This window comes from Aegilops tauschii, chromosome 6 (genome assembly GCF_002575655.3).
Source record: "Aegilops tauschii subsp. strangulata cultivar AL8/78 chromosome 6, Aet v6.0, whole genome shotgun sequence".
Lineage (NCBI taxonomy): Eukaryota > Viridiplantae > Streptophyta > Magnoliopsida > Poales > Poaceae > Aegilops > Aegilops tauschii.
This window is the reverse complement of record NC_053040.3, coordinates 324434444-324447494: the sequence shown is the minus strand read 5'-3', so window position 1 is coordinate 324447494 and position 13051 is coordinate 324434444. Positions and strand designations below refer to the sequence as shown.

General features: G+C 44.4%; 1 long non-coding RNA gene across 2 annotated transcripts; it reads left to right on the top strand.

The window, feature by feature from the left end:
* The first annotated feature begins 764 nt into the window (after positions 1-764).
* On the top strand, positions 765-12505 carry LOC109754513 (uncharacterized). Of its 2 annotated transcripts, none has more exons than XR_012186851.1 (7): positions 765-1229; positions 1348-1415; positions 1546-1578; positions 1659-1942; positions 2023-2095; positions 2169-3131; positions 12139-12505. It is a non-coding gene; the product is annotated as an uncharacterized lncRNA (long non-coding RNA). The 2 variants fall into 2 exon arrangements; XR_012186852.1 differs by having other exon boundaries at positions 1342-1415.
* Positions 12506-13051: the final 546 nt, after the last annotated feature.

The window sequence follows — 13051 nt, the reverse complement described above, 5'->3', positions numbered from 1 at the left end:
AGTTCTCTAGTCACTGTGACTAAGTTACTGGAACTTCGTGATGAACTATAATATGCAAGGGATGAAGAAACGATTCCCGAGCTCTTCCTGATGCTGAAATCAGCGAAGGTAGAAATCAAGAAAAGCATCAAGTGTTGATGGTTGAAAAGACCACTAGTTTTAAGTAAAAGGGCAAGGGAAGGAAAGGGAACTTCAAGAAGAATAGCAAGCAAGTTGCCACTCCCATGAAGAAGCCCAACGCTAGACCCAAGCCTGAAGCTGAGTGCTTCTACTACAAAGGAAATAGTCACTGGAAGTGGAACTGCCCTAGATACTTGGCGGATAAGAAGGATGATAAAGTGAACAAAGGTATATTTGATATACATGTTATTGATGTGTACTTTACTAGTGTTTATAGCAACCCCTCGGTATTTAATACTGGTTCAGTTGCTAACACTACTAGGGAAAAGCTTATAGACAGACGCTTACTAGTAGCGCGCTATATTGCCCCGCGCTACTGCTACTTACTAGTAGCGCGCTATATTGCCCCGCGCTACTGCTACTTACTAGTAGCGCGTGGCCAAAAAAGCACGCTACTAGTAAATATCTCTAACCGTGCCCCGCGAACAGACCATAGTAGTAGCGCGGGTTCTAAAACCCGCGCTACTCCTATGTGGATAGCTGTAGCGCAGGTGAGACCACCGCGCTACTAGTATATGCCCACCCCCACCCCACGAACTGTCCCACCCCCACCGTCCACCCGCGCCCCCGTTTATCTCAAAAACAAATTCACCCAAACCCCGATCCAGATCCCCTCCACCGCGGGCCACCCACCCACCGCGGACGGCGATCTCTCATCCACAGCCGCACCCACCGCCGACCTCCCCTCCACCACCAACGCCGACGCCCCCATCCTCTCCACCCTCCTTCTCTCCCTGGCGGCGGCCACATCGGGGGCTCCTGGATCCGCGCCGCCATCGAGCTGGGCCGCCAAGGTCAGCTCCTTCCCCAGAACCACCATCACCGCAGGGAGGAGGTGATTGACGGGGCAGCCACCATCGAGCTCACCCCGTCTACTTCTTCTCGGGACGCCGCGCTCCTTCTCCGCAACCACCATCGCCGCTGCTGCAGGGAGACGAGGATTGACGGGGTCGCCACCATGCAACCTCCCCCGCGTACTTCTTCTTGGGACGCCCCCCCTCCATGGAGCTCCCACCCCACCGCCACCTCCATGGATGGACCATCTCAAGGTCTCCTCCCTCACCCTCTCTCTCAGTTTCCATGTTGTCTGCATATTTATTGTTTCCAGGCTTTAGTGTATTTTAGAAGATGCTGATGCAAAAATAATACGTATTTCACAAGTTACAGTTATACATGGAGATCTAAGTGCCTTTCAGGAGGAAATACAATCAGTTCACCATGTTGTCCGCACTCTGGTAAGTAGTGGAGTAATACCTTTCAGGCTTGCACTGCACACACTTCTATTTTTGTGTTCAATATAATCTCTTCCCCTTAGAGTAGGACTTCTAGTAGTAAGTACAAACTAAATCTCTTACTCTTTTGCAGGAGACAAAGCTTGGACGCCTTGCATATACTCAAGTAAGTAGAAATTCCTAGCCCATAGTTTGTTTTTCTATAGAGATTATGTGTTGCTAACCCTTTTGACTGAAATATCTTAGGATCACACAACACGAGGAATACATGAGTCATGTGAGTTCAGTAAAAGATTGGATCGGAGTCCAAAGCCGATACTCCTAAGGCAAGTCCGGAGAATATCTCGTACCTTATTCGCTATAGTGTGCTTGTTTTATTGTGGCTATTATCATGATGCGTCTATGGCATGAGGTCTGTTGGTTCGAATGTCATGTTCTCTGTGAATCCTAATCTCGTAAACAAAATCATTTTTCAGGTCACAGCATCAACTTCTCTCCCTGCAATCGAGTCTTCAGAAGGAATTACCAGGGTAACTTCATTCACCCCTTTTTCCAGTTTCAATATAGTTTTGATCTTCACAGGCTGACCTTTTTCTCTTTCTTACTACAGACTGCTTCTTTGCCGTCAGGTTCGGAACCCGTGTCTCCTGTAGCTCAATCACCTTAGAGTAGATCCACCTAAGGTCAGTTTTATTTTAATATTTTTACAACACATTTGGCCTGGTCTATTGAGTCTAATATTTTAATTTTGTATAGGTTGTCCGTTCGTCTACAGCCATATTAGCATCAGTACTGAGTATGCTAGCTGGAACTACATCAATACCTAAAAGGGTAAGAGCATCTCTTCGCATTTTGTTTGTTAATCTTCTCATGGTCTGTTGACACTTTCCACTTGAAGAAGATGGTGCGATCTGCCTAATGATTGTTGTACATGGTGAGTTGACACGCCGCCTGAAAGTACTAGTTGTGAATATTGGATATCTGTAGCATTACATTTTGAATCTAATTTTGGTCTGCTAACTCTAGCTTGCTTTTCCATGTTCATCAGAATGTGGTGAATTTTTGTAATAAAAAACATGTCGCTCCTTGAGTGACAGCTTTTATGGGCTGTAGAAAAGAATGACTTTAAAGAAAATGTACTTTGTCGATGTTCTATATGTCATGGAACTTTGACCCAGCCATTTTTTTGACATGGTATCTTGGAGTGTCTATTTTGTACATATAATATATTGTACGATTCTATAGCTGCTATTAGTGATTCTGTTATAGAGTATCTTGGTGTATTCGACGGCGGTTTTTGAAATCCTATTGAGAATATTTTTCAAGGAACTCGAGGAGAATGTCTCGGTTTCGAAGAAGCAGAAAGTGAAGAATTAAGTTGTCTAACCATTTGATCTGTCTTGGTTTACTTGACTCTAATTGTGTAGCTTTTGCATCAATTCATTTGGATCCAATGTTGCCTCGTGTAAAGAATAAACCATGTATCTTGCTTCAGCTTTTATTTTTGAACTAGGACAAAATATTCTAAGAGAACTTCCACATTCACTCATGGCAATGTATGATAATAAAGTATGTTGTATCATTGGTTTCAGACATCTGGATGAGAAGAAAAAGAAGTGCAAGGCTGGTAAGGTCGAGACTCATATTGAATTCCCTGGACGTGAAAAGGTTAAATTTGGTGAAGTTGTTGAAGCTCCACCAAAGTTATCATTCCCAAAGGTGCCTTTGTTGGGGAATGTAGCAATAATTAAAAAATTTCCTACGTGTCACCAAGATCAATCTAGGAGATGCTAGCAACGAGAGAGAGGGAGTGCATCTTCATACCCTTGAAGATCGCTAAGCGGAAGCGTTACAAGAATGCGGTTGATGGAGTCGTACTCGCAGCGATTCAAATCGCGGAAGATCCGATCTAGCGCCGAACGGACGGCGCCTCCGCGTTCAACACACGTACAGCCCGGGGACGTCTCCTCCTTCTTGATCCAGCAAGGGGAGAGGAGAAGTTGAGGGAGAACTCCAGCAACACGACGGCGTGGTGGCAATGGAGCTCGTGGTTCTCTAGCAGAGCTTCACGAAGCACTACGGAGGAGGAGGAGGAGGTGTATGAGGAGGGAGGGCTGCGCTAGGAAAGAGCTGCGGCTGCTGTCCCACCCCTCCACTATATATAGGGGCAAGGGGAGAGGGGGAGGCGCCCTAGGGTTTCCCCTAGGGGGCGGTGGCCAAGCAGATTGGATCTCCCTAGGGAAAATCCTAGGGAGACTTGCCCCCCAAGCCAAGCAGGTGGAGGCTTGCCTCCCAAGCAAGGTGGAGGCGCTCCACCTCCCCAAGTAACATGGGAAAGGGTGTGGGGGGCGCACCACCCCTTAGTGGGCTGGTTTGCCCCTTCCCCTTTGGCCCATGAGGCCCTCCAACACTTGCCGGGGCTCCCGAAACACCTTTCGGTCATGCTGGCCATAGCCTGGTACCCCCGGAACACTTCCGGACTCCAATACCCTTCGTCCAATATATCGATCTTCACCGCCGGACCATTCCGGAACTCCTCGTGATGTCCGGGATCTCATCAGGGACTCCGAACAACCTTCGGTAACCACATACTACTTCCCATAACAACTCTAGCGTCACCGAACCTTAAGTGTGTAGACCCTACGGGTTCGGGAACCATGCAGACATGACCAAGACACCTCTCCGGCCAATAACCAATAGCGGGATCTAGATACCCATATTGGCTCCCACATGTTCCACGATGATCTCATCGGATGAACCACGATGTCGGGGATTCAATCAATCCCGTATACAATTCCCTTTGTCTATCGGCATGTTGCTTGCCCGAGATTTGATCGTCGGTATCCCAATACCTCGTTCAATCTTGTTACCGGCAAGTCACTTTACTCGTTCCGTAATGCATGATCCCGTGACTAACTACTTAGTCACATTGAGCTCATTATGATGATGCATTACCGAGTGGGCCCAGAGATACCTCTCCGTCATACGGAGTGACAAATCTCAGTCTCGATTCGTGCCAACCCAACAGACACTTTCGGAGATACCTGTAGTGCACCTTTATAGGCACCCAGTTACATTGTGACGTTTGATACACCCAAAGCATTCCTACGGTATCCGGGAGTTGCACAATCTCATGGTCTAAGGAAACGATACTTGACATTAGAAAAGCTCTTAGCAAACGAACTACACGATCTTGTGCTATGCTTAGGATTGGGTCTTGTCCATCACATCATTCTCCTAATGTTGTGATCCCGTTATCAATGACATCCAATGTCCATGGTCAGGAAACCATAACCATCTATTGATCAACGAGCTAGTCAACTAGAGGCTTACTAGGGACATGTTGTGGTCTATGTATTCACACATGTATTACGGTTTCCAGTTAATACAATTATAGCATGAACAATAGACAATTATCATGAACAAGGAAATACAATAGTAACCATTTTATTATTGCCTCTAGGGCATATTTCCAACAGTCTCCCACTTGCACTAGAGTCAATAATCTAGTTCACATCACTATGTGATTGTAATGAATCCAACACCCATGGGGTTTGTTCATATCTCGCTTGTGAGAGAGGTTACTAGTCAACGGGTCTGAACCTTTCAGATCCGTGTGTGCTTTACAAATCTCTATGTCATCTTGTAGATGCAGCTACCACGCGCTACTTGGAGCTATTCCAAATAACTGCTCTACTATACGAATCCGGTTTACTACTCAGAGTCATCCGGATAGTGTCAAAGTTTGCATCGACGCAACCCTTTATGACGAACTCTTTCACCACCTCCATAATCGAGAAAATTCCTTAGTCCACTAGTTACTAAGGATAAGTTCGACCGCTATCATGTGATCCATTCCTGGATCACTCTTGTACCCCTTGACTGACTCATGGCAAGGTACACTTTAGGTGCGGTACACAACATAGCATACTGTAGAGCCTACCTCTAAAGCATAGGGGACGACCTTTGTCCTTTCTCTCTCTTCTGCCGTGGTCAGGTCTTGAGTCTTACTCAATACTCACACCTTGTAACACAGCCAAGAACTCCTTCTTTGCTGATCTATTTTGAACTCCTTCAAAATCTTGTCACGTTATGCATTCATTTGAAAGTACTATTAAGCGTTTTCGATCTATCCTTATAGATCTTGATGCTCAATGTTCAAGTAGCTTAATCCAGGTTTTGCATTGAAAAACACTTTTGAAATAACCCTGTATGTTTTCCAGAAATTCTACATCATTTCTGATCAACAATATGTCAACAACATATACTCATCAGAAATTCTATAGTGCTCCCACTCACTTCTTTAGAAATATAAGTTTCTCATAAACTTTGTATAAACCCAAAATCTTTGATCATCTCATCAAAGCGTACATTCCAACTCCGAGATGCTTACTCCAATCCTTAGAAGGATTGCTGGAGCTTTGCATACTTGTTGGCATCTTTCAGGATTGACAAAACCTTCTGGTTGTATCACATACAACCTTTCCTCAAGAAAATCGTCGAGGAAACAATGTTTTGACATCCTATCTGCAAGATTTCATAAATAATGCAGTAACTGCTAATATAATTCCAACAGACTCTTAGCATCGCTACGAGTGAGAAAGTCTCATCGCAGTCAACTCCTTAAACTTGCCGGAAAACATCTTAACGACAAGTCGAGATTTCTTAATGGTGACACTTACCATCATTGTCTGTCTTCCTTTTAAAATCCATCTGCACCCAATAGCCTTACGACCGTCAAGTAGTTCTTCCAAAGTCTACACTTTGTTTTTATACATGGATCCTCTCTCGGATTTTATGGCCTCGAGCCATTCGTCGAAATCCGGGCCCATCATCGCTTCTCCATAGCTCGTAGGTTCATTGTTGTCTAGCAACATGACTTCCAAGACAGGATTACGTACCACTCTGAAGTAGCATGCATCCTTGTCGTCCTACGAGGTTTGGTAGTGACTTGATCCGAAGTTTCATGATCACTATCATAAGCTTCCACTTCAATTGGTGTAGGTGCCACAGGAACAACTTCCTGTGCCCTGCTACACACTAGTTGGAGTCATGGTTCAATAACCTCATCAAGTCTCCACCATCCTCCCACTCAATTCTTTCGAGAGAGACTTTTCCTCGAGAAAGGACCCGTTTCTAGAAACAATTGCTTTTGCTTCCAGATCTGAAATAGGAGGTATACCCAACTGTTTTGGGTATTCTATGTAGATGCATTTATCCGCTTTGGGTTCGAGCTTATCAGCCTGAAACTTTTTCACATAAGCGTCGCAGCCCCAAACTTTTAAGAAACGACAGCTTAGATTTCTCTAAACCATAGTTCATACGGTGTCGTCTCAATGGAATTGCGTGGTGCCCTATTTAAAGTGAATGCGGTTGTCTCTAATGCCTAACCCATAAACGATAGTGTAATTCGATAAGAGACATCATGGTATGCACCATATCCAATAGGGTGCAGTTATGATGTTCGAACACACCATCACACTATGGTGTTCCAGGCGGTATTAGTCGTGAAACAATTTCCACAATTTCTTAATTGTGTGCCAAACTCGTAACTCAGATATTCATCTCTATGATCATATCACAGACATTTTATCCTCTTGTCACGACGATCTTCAACTTCACTCTGAAATTACTTGACCCTTTCAATAATTCAGACTTGTGTTTTATCAAGTAAATATACTCAGCATCTACTCAAATCATCTGTGAAGCAAGAACATAACGATATCCACTGCATGCCTCAGCATTCATTGGACTGCACACATCAAAATGTATTACTTCCAACAAGTTGCTTTCTTGTTCCATCTTACTGAAAACGAGGCCTTTCAGTCATCTTGCCCATGTGGTATGATTTGCATGTCTCAAGTGATTCAAAATCAAGTGAGTCCAAATGATCCATCTGTCTGGACTTTCTTCATGCATATATACTAATAGACATGGTTCGCATGTGTCAGTCTTTTCAAAAACGAGTGAGTCCAAAGATCCATCAACATGGAGCTTCTTCATGCGTTTTATACCAATATGACTCAAGTGGCAGTGCCACAAGTATGTGGTACTATCATTACTATATCTTTTGGCATGAACATGTGTATCACTACGATCGAGATTCAATAAACCATTCATTTTAGGTGCAAGACCATTGAAGGTATTATTCAAATAGACAGAGTAACCATTATTCTCCTTAAATGAATAACCGTATTGCTATAAACATAATCCAATCATGTCTATGCTCAACGCAAACACCAAATAACAATTATTTAGGTTTAACACCAATCTCGATGGTAGAGGGAGCATGTGATGCTTCATCACATCAACCTTGGAAACACGTCCAACACATATCGTCATCTCACCTTTAGCTAGTCTCTGTTTATTCCGTAGCCTTTTATTTCGAGTTACCAACACTTAGCAACCGAACCGGTATCTAATACCCTGGTGCTACTAGGAGTACTAGTAAAGTACACATTAATATACTTTTGTCGACCTTGCCTGCCTTCTCATCTACTAAGTATCTAGGGTAGTTCTGCTTCAGTGACCATTCCCCTCATTACAGAAGCACTTAGTCTCGGGTTTGGGTTCAACCTTGGGTTTCTTCGCTGGAGCAGCAACTGATTTGCCGTTTCATGAAGTATCCCTTCTTGCCCTTGCGGTTCTTGAAACTAGTGGTTTTACTAACCATCAACAATTGATGCTCCTACTTGATTTCTACTTTCGCGGTGTCAAACATCGCGAGTTGCTCAAGGATCATCATGTCTATCCCTGATATGTGATAGTTCATCACGAAGCTCTAATAGCTTGGTGGCAGTGACTATGGAGAACCATCACTATCTCATCTGGAAGACAACTCCCACTCGATTCAAGCGATTGTAGTACTCAGACAATCCGAGCACATGCTCAACGATTGAGCTTTTCTCCCTTAGTTTGCAGGCTTAAGAAACTTGTCAGAGGTCTCATACCTCTTGATGTGGGCACTAGTCTGAAATCCCAATTTCAGTCTTTGGAACATCTCATATGTTCTGCGACGTTTCAAAAACGTCTTTGGTGCCACAATTTTAAACTGTTAGCATCACACACTGAACTATCACGTAGTCATCAAAACGTGTATGTCAGATGTTTCGCAACATCTACAGACGACGCTCGAGGTTCAGCACATCGAGCGGTGCATTAAGGACATAAGCCTTCTATGCAGCAATGAGGACAATCCTCAGTTTACGGACCCAGTCCGCATAATTGCTACTATCAACTTTCAACTAAATTTTCTCTAGGAACATATCTTTAGTAGAACTAAAGCGTAAGCTACGACATAATTTGCAAAGACCTTTTGACTATGTTCATGATAATTAAGTTCATCTAATCAAATTATTTAATGAACTCCCACTCAGATAGACATCCCTCTAGTCATCTAAGTGATACATGATCCGAGTCAACTAGGCCGTGTCCGATCATCACGTGAGACGGACTAGTCATCATCGATAAACATCTCCATGTTGATCGTATCTACTATACGACTCATGTTCGACCTTTCGGTCTCTTGTGTTCCGAGGCCATGTCTGTACATGCTAGGCTCGTCAAGTCAACCTAAGTGTTTCGCATGTGTAAATCTGGCTTACACCCGTTGTATGCGAACGTTAGAATCTATCACACCCGATCATCACGTGGTGCTTCAAAACAACGAACCTTCGCAACGGTGCACAGTTAGGGGGAACACGTCTCTTGAAATTTTAGTGAGGGATCATCTTATTTATGCTACCGTCGTTCTAAGCAAATAAGATGTAAACATGACAAACATCACATGCAAATCATAAAGTGACATGATATGGCCAATATCATCTTGCGCCTTTTGATCTCCATCTTCGAGGTGCGGCATGATCACCTTCATCACTGGCATGACACCATGATCTCCATCATCATGATCTCCATCATCGTGTCTTCATGAAGTTGTCTCGCCAACTATTACTTCTACTACTATGGCTAACGGTTAGCAATAAAGTAATGTAATTAGATGGCGTTTTTCATTGACACGCAGGTCATACAATAAATTAAGACAACTCCTATGGCTCCTGCCGGTTGTCATGCTCATCGACATGCATGTCGTGATTCCTATTACAAGAACATGATCAATCTCATACATCACACATATATATAATTCATGACATCACATAGCATACCCTGCAAAAACAAGTTAGACGTCCTCTAATTGTTGTTGCATGTTTTACGTGGCTGCTATGGGTTTCTAGCAAGAATGTTTCTTACCTACGCAAAAGCCACAATGGTGATATGCCAATTGCTATTTACCCTTCATAAGGACCCTCTTCATCGAATCCGATCCGACTAAAGTGGGAGAGACAGACACCCACTAGCCACCTTATGCATCAAGTGCATGTCAGTCGGTGGAACCTGTCTCACGTAAGAGTACGTGTAAGGTCGGTCCGGGCCGCTTCATCCCACAATGCTGCCGAATCAAGATAAGACTAGTAACGGCAAGCAAATTGAACAAATCATCGCCCACAACTACTTTGTGTTCTACTCGTGCATAGAATCTACGCATAGACCTAGATTTTATACCACTGTTGGGGAACGTAGCAATAATTCAAAATTTTCCTACGTGTCACCAAGATCAATCTAGGAGATGCTAGCAACAAGAGAGAGGGAGTGCATCTTCATACCCTTGAAGATCGCTAAGCGGAAGCGTTACAAGAACGCGGTTGATGGAGTCGTACTCGCAGCGATTCAAATCGCGGATGATCCGATCTAGCGCCGAACGGACGGCGCCTCCGCGTTCAACACACGTACAGCCCGGGGATGTCTCCTCCTTCTTGATCCAGCAAGGGGAGAGGAGAAGTTGAGGGAGAACTCCAGCAGCACGACGGCGTGGTGGCAATGGAGCTCGTGGTTCTCTAGCAGAGCTTCGCTAAGCACTACGGAGGAGGAGGAGGAGGTGTATGAGGAGGGAGGGCTGAGCCAGGAAAGAGGTGCGGCTGCCCTCCCACCCCTCCACTATATATAGGGGCAAGGGGAGAGGGGGAGGCGCCCTAGGGTTTCCCCTAGGGGGCGGTGGCCAAGCAGATTGGATCTCCCTAGGGAAAATCCTAGGGAGACTTGCCCCCCAAGCCAAGCAGGTGGAGGCTTGCCTCCCAAGCAAGGTGGAGGCGCCCCACCTCCCCAAGTAATGTGGGAAAGGGTGTGGGGGGCGCACCACCCCTTAGTGGGCTGGTTTGCCCCTTCCCCTTCGGCCCATGAGGCCCTCCAACACTTGCCGGGGCTCCCGAAACACCTTTCGGTCATGCTGGCCATAGCCTGGTACCCCCGGAACACTTCCGGACTCCAATACCCTTCGTCCAATATATCGATCTTCACCGCCGGACCATTCCGGAACTCCTCTTGATGTCCGGGATCTCATCAGGGACTCCGAACAACCTTCGGTAACCACATACTACTTCCCATAACAACTCTAGCGTCACTGAACCTTAAGTGCGTAGACCCTACGGGTTCGGGAACCATGCAGACATGACCGAGACACCTCTCCGGCCAATAACCAATAGCGGGATCTGGATACCCATATTGGCTCCCACATGTTCCACGATGATCTCATCGGATGAACCACAATGCCGGGGATTCAATCAATCCCGTATACAATTCCCTTTGTCTATCGGCATGTTGCTTGCCCGAGATTCGATCGTCGGTATCCCAATACCTCGTTCAATCTTGTTACCGGCAAGTCACTTTACTCATTCCGTAATGCATGATCCCGTGACTAACTACTTAGTCACATTGAGCTCATTATGATGATGCATTACCGAGTGGGCCCAGAGATACCTCTCCGACATACGGAGTGACAAATCCCGGTCTCGATTCGTGCCAACCCAACAGACACTTTCGGAGATACCTGTAGTGCACCTTTATAGCCACCCAGTTACGTTGTGACGTTTGATACACCCAAAGCATTCCTACGGTATCCGGGAGTTGCACAATCTCATGGTCTAAGGAAACGATACTTGACATTAGAAAAGCTCTTAGCAAACGAACTACACGATCTTGTGCTATGCTTAGGATTGGGTCTTGTCCATCACATCATTCTCCTAATGTTGTGATCCCGTTATCAATGACATCCAATGTCCATGGTCAGGAAACCATAACCATCTATTGATCAACGATCTAGTCAACTAGAGGCTTACTAGGGACATGTTGTGGTCTATGTATTCACACATGTATTACGGTTTCCAGTTAATATAATTATAGCATGAACAATAGACAATTATCATGAACAAGGAAATACAATAATAACCATTTTATTATTGCCTCTAGGGCATATTTCCAATAGCCTTCTCTACTGAAAAACTTTTATGTTATTAGATTTGGTCGGATTCATATGAAGGGTTGACTGAACTTTTGAAGGACGCCCTATATACTTCAGTGCTTTTATGTTTGTCTTAGATTCTTATGGTCTGATCTCTGCCAATATGAATTTGACTGTTGGCATTTGTTGTTACCAAATAGATCGCTTTTCAGCTATTTAGAAATGAGAAGTTGACTTCTTGTAAATGTGAATTTGGTGTACAGGATTTGGCAAAAAAAATAATGTTATATGATGAATGAATGATATTTTTAACAACCAAAGTGATGTTTGACATTGAGCTTTCTTATTCTTGCAGCACCCTGTTAATAGTACTATTTCGTTGAACTGATGCAATTTGCGTACTAACAAGTTTTCACTTTCCCGACGTGGGAGCAGAGGTGATCGACGCTGACAAGCGCGGCCCGGTGGTGCTGTGCTCTTCAACCACTCAGAGGCGGACTTCGCTGTGAAGCCCGGTGGCCACGTCGCACAGATGATCGTCCAGGTGATTTCGATGCCGGAAGTCGCCGATTTGGAGGACCTCGACGCCACCGTCCGTGAGAGGGAGGATTCGTGTCCAGCGGTGTTTGAGCTCCTAGCCTTGTAGATACATCTAGAGAGGTGGTCTATTTAGGTTGGTGGCCACTAGGGAAGGTACCCACCTTACGATGATGGTTGTGTGTATCTGATGTTAAATGGAATCTAAGATGGTTCTGTGAGTTGGTTTGGTTTGCAATGGACGTATTACCATTCATGAGTACTACATCTAATTTTTTTTATTCCTAATTTGTTAGTAGTAGCGTGGGTCAAAAGTGAGGGCTACTAGTAGTTAGGTTACTAGTAGCGTGGGTTTTAGGTTAGTAGTAGCGCGGGTGCACACACGCTACTACTAACTTTTTAGTTGTAGCGCCGTAGCAATAGCGCGGGAACCCATGCTACTAGTATGCAAAAAAACCACGCTACTGGTAGTGTTTTTCCTAGTAGTGTAAGAGTAGTAAATCAAAACAGGAGTTGCAAAATGAACAGAGACTAGTTAAGGACAAGGTGATGATGTGTGTTGGAAATAATTCCAAGGTTGATAAGATCACCATCGCACACTCGTTTTACCTTCAGGATTAGTATTGAGCCTAAAATAAATGTTATTTGGTGTTTGCGTTGAGCATGAATATGATTGGATCATGTTTATTGTAATAGATTATTCATATAAGTCAAAGAATAATTGTTGTTCTATTTACATGAAGAAAACATTCTATGGTCATACACTCAATGTAAATGGTTTATTGAATCTCGATCGTAGTGATACACATAT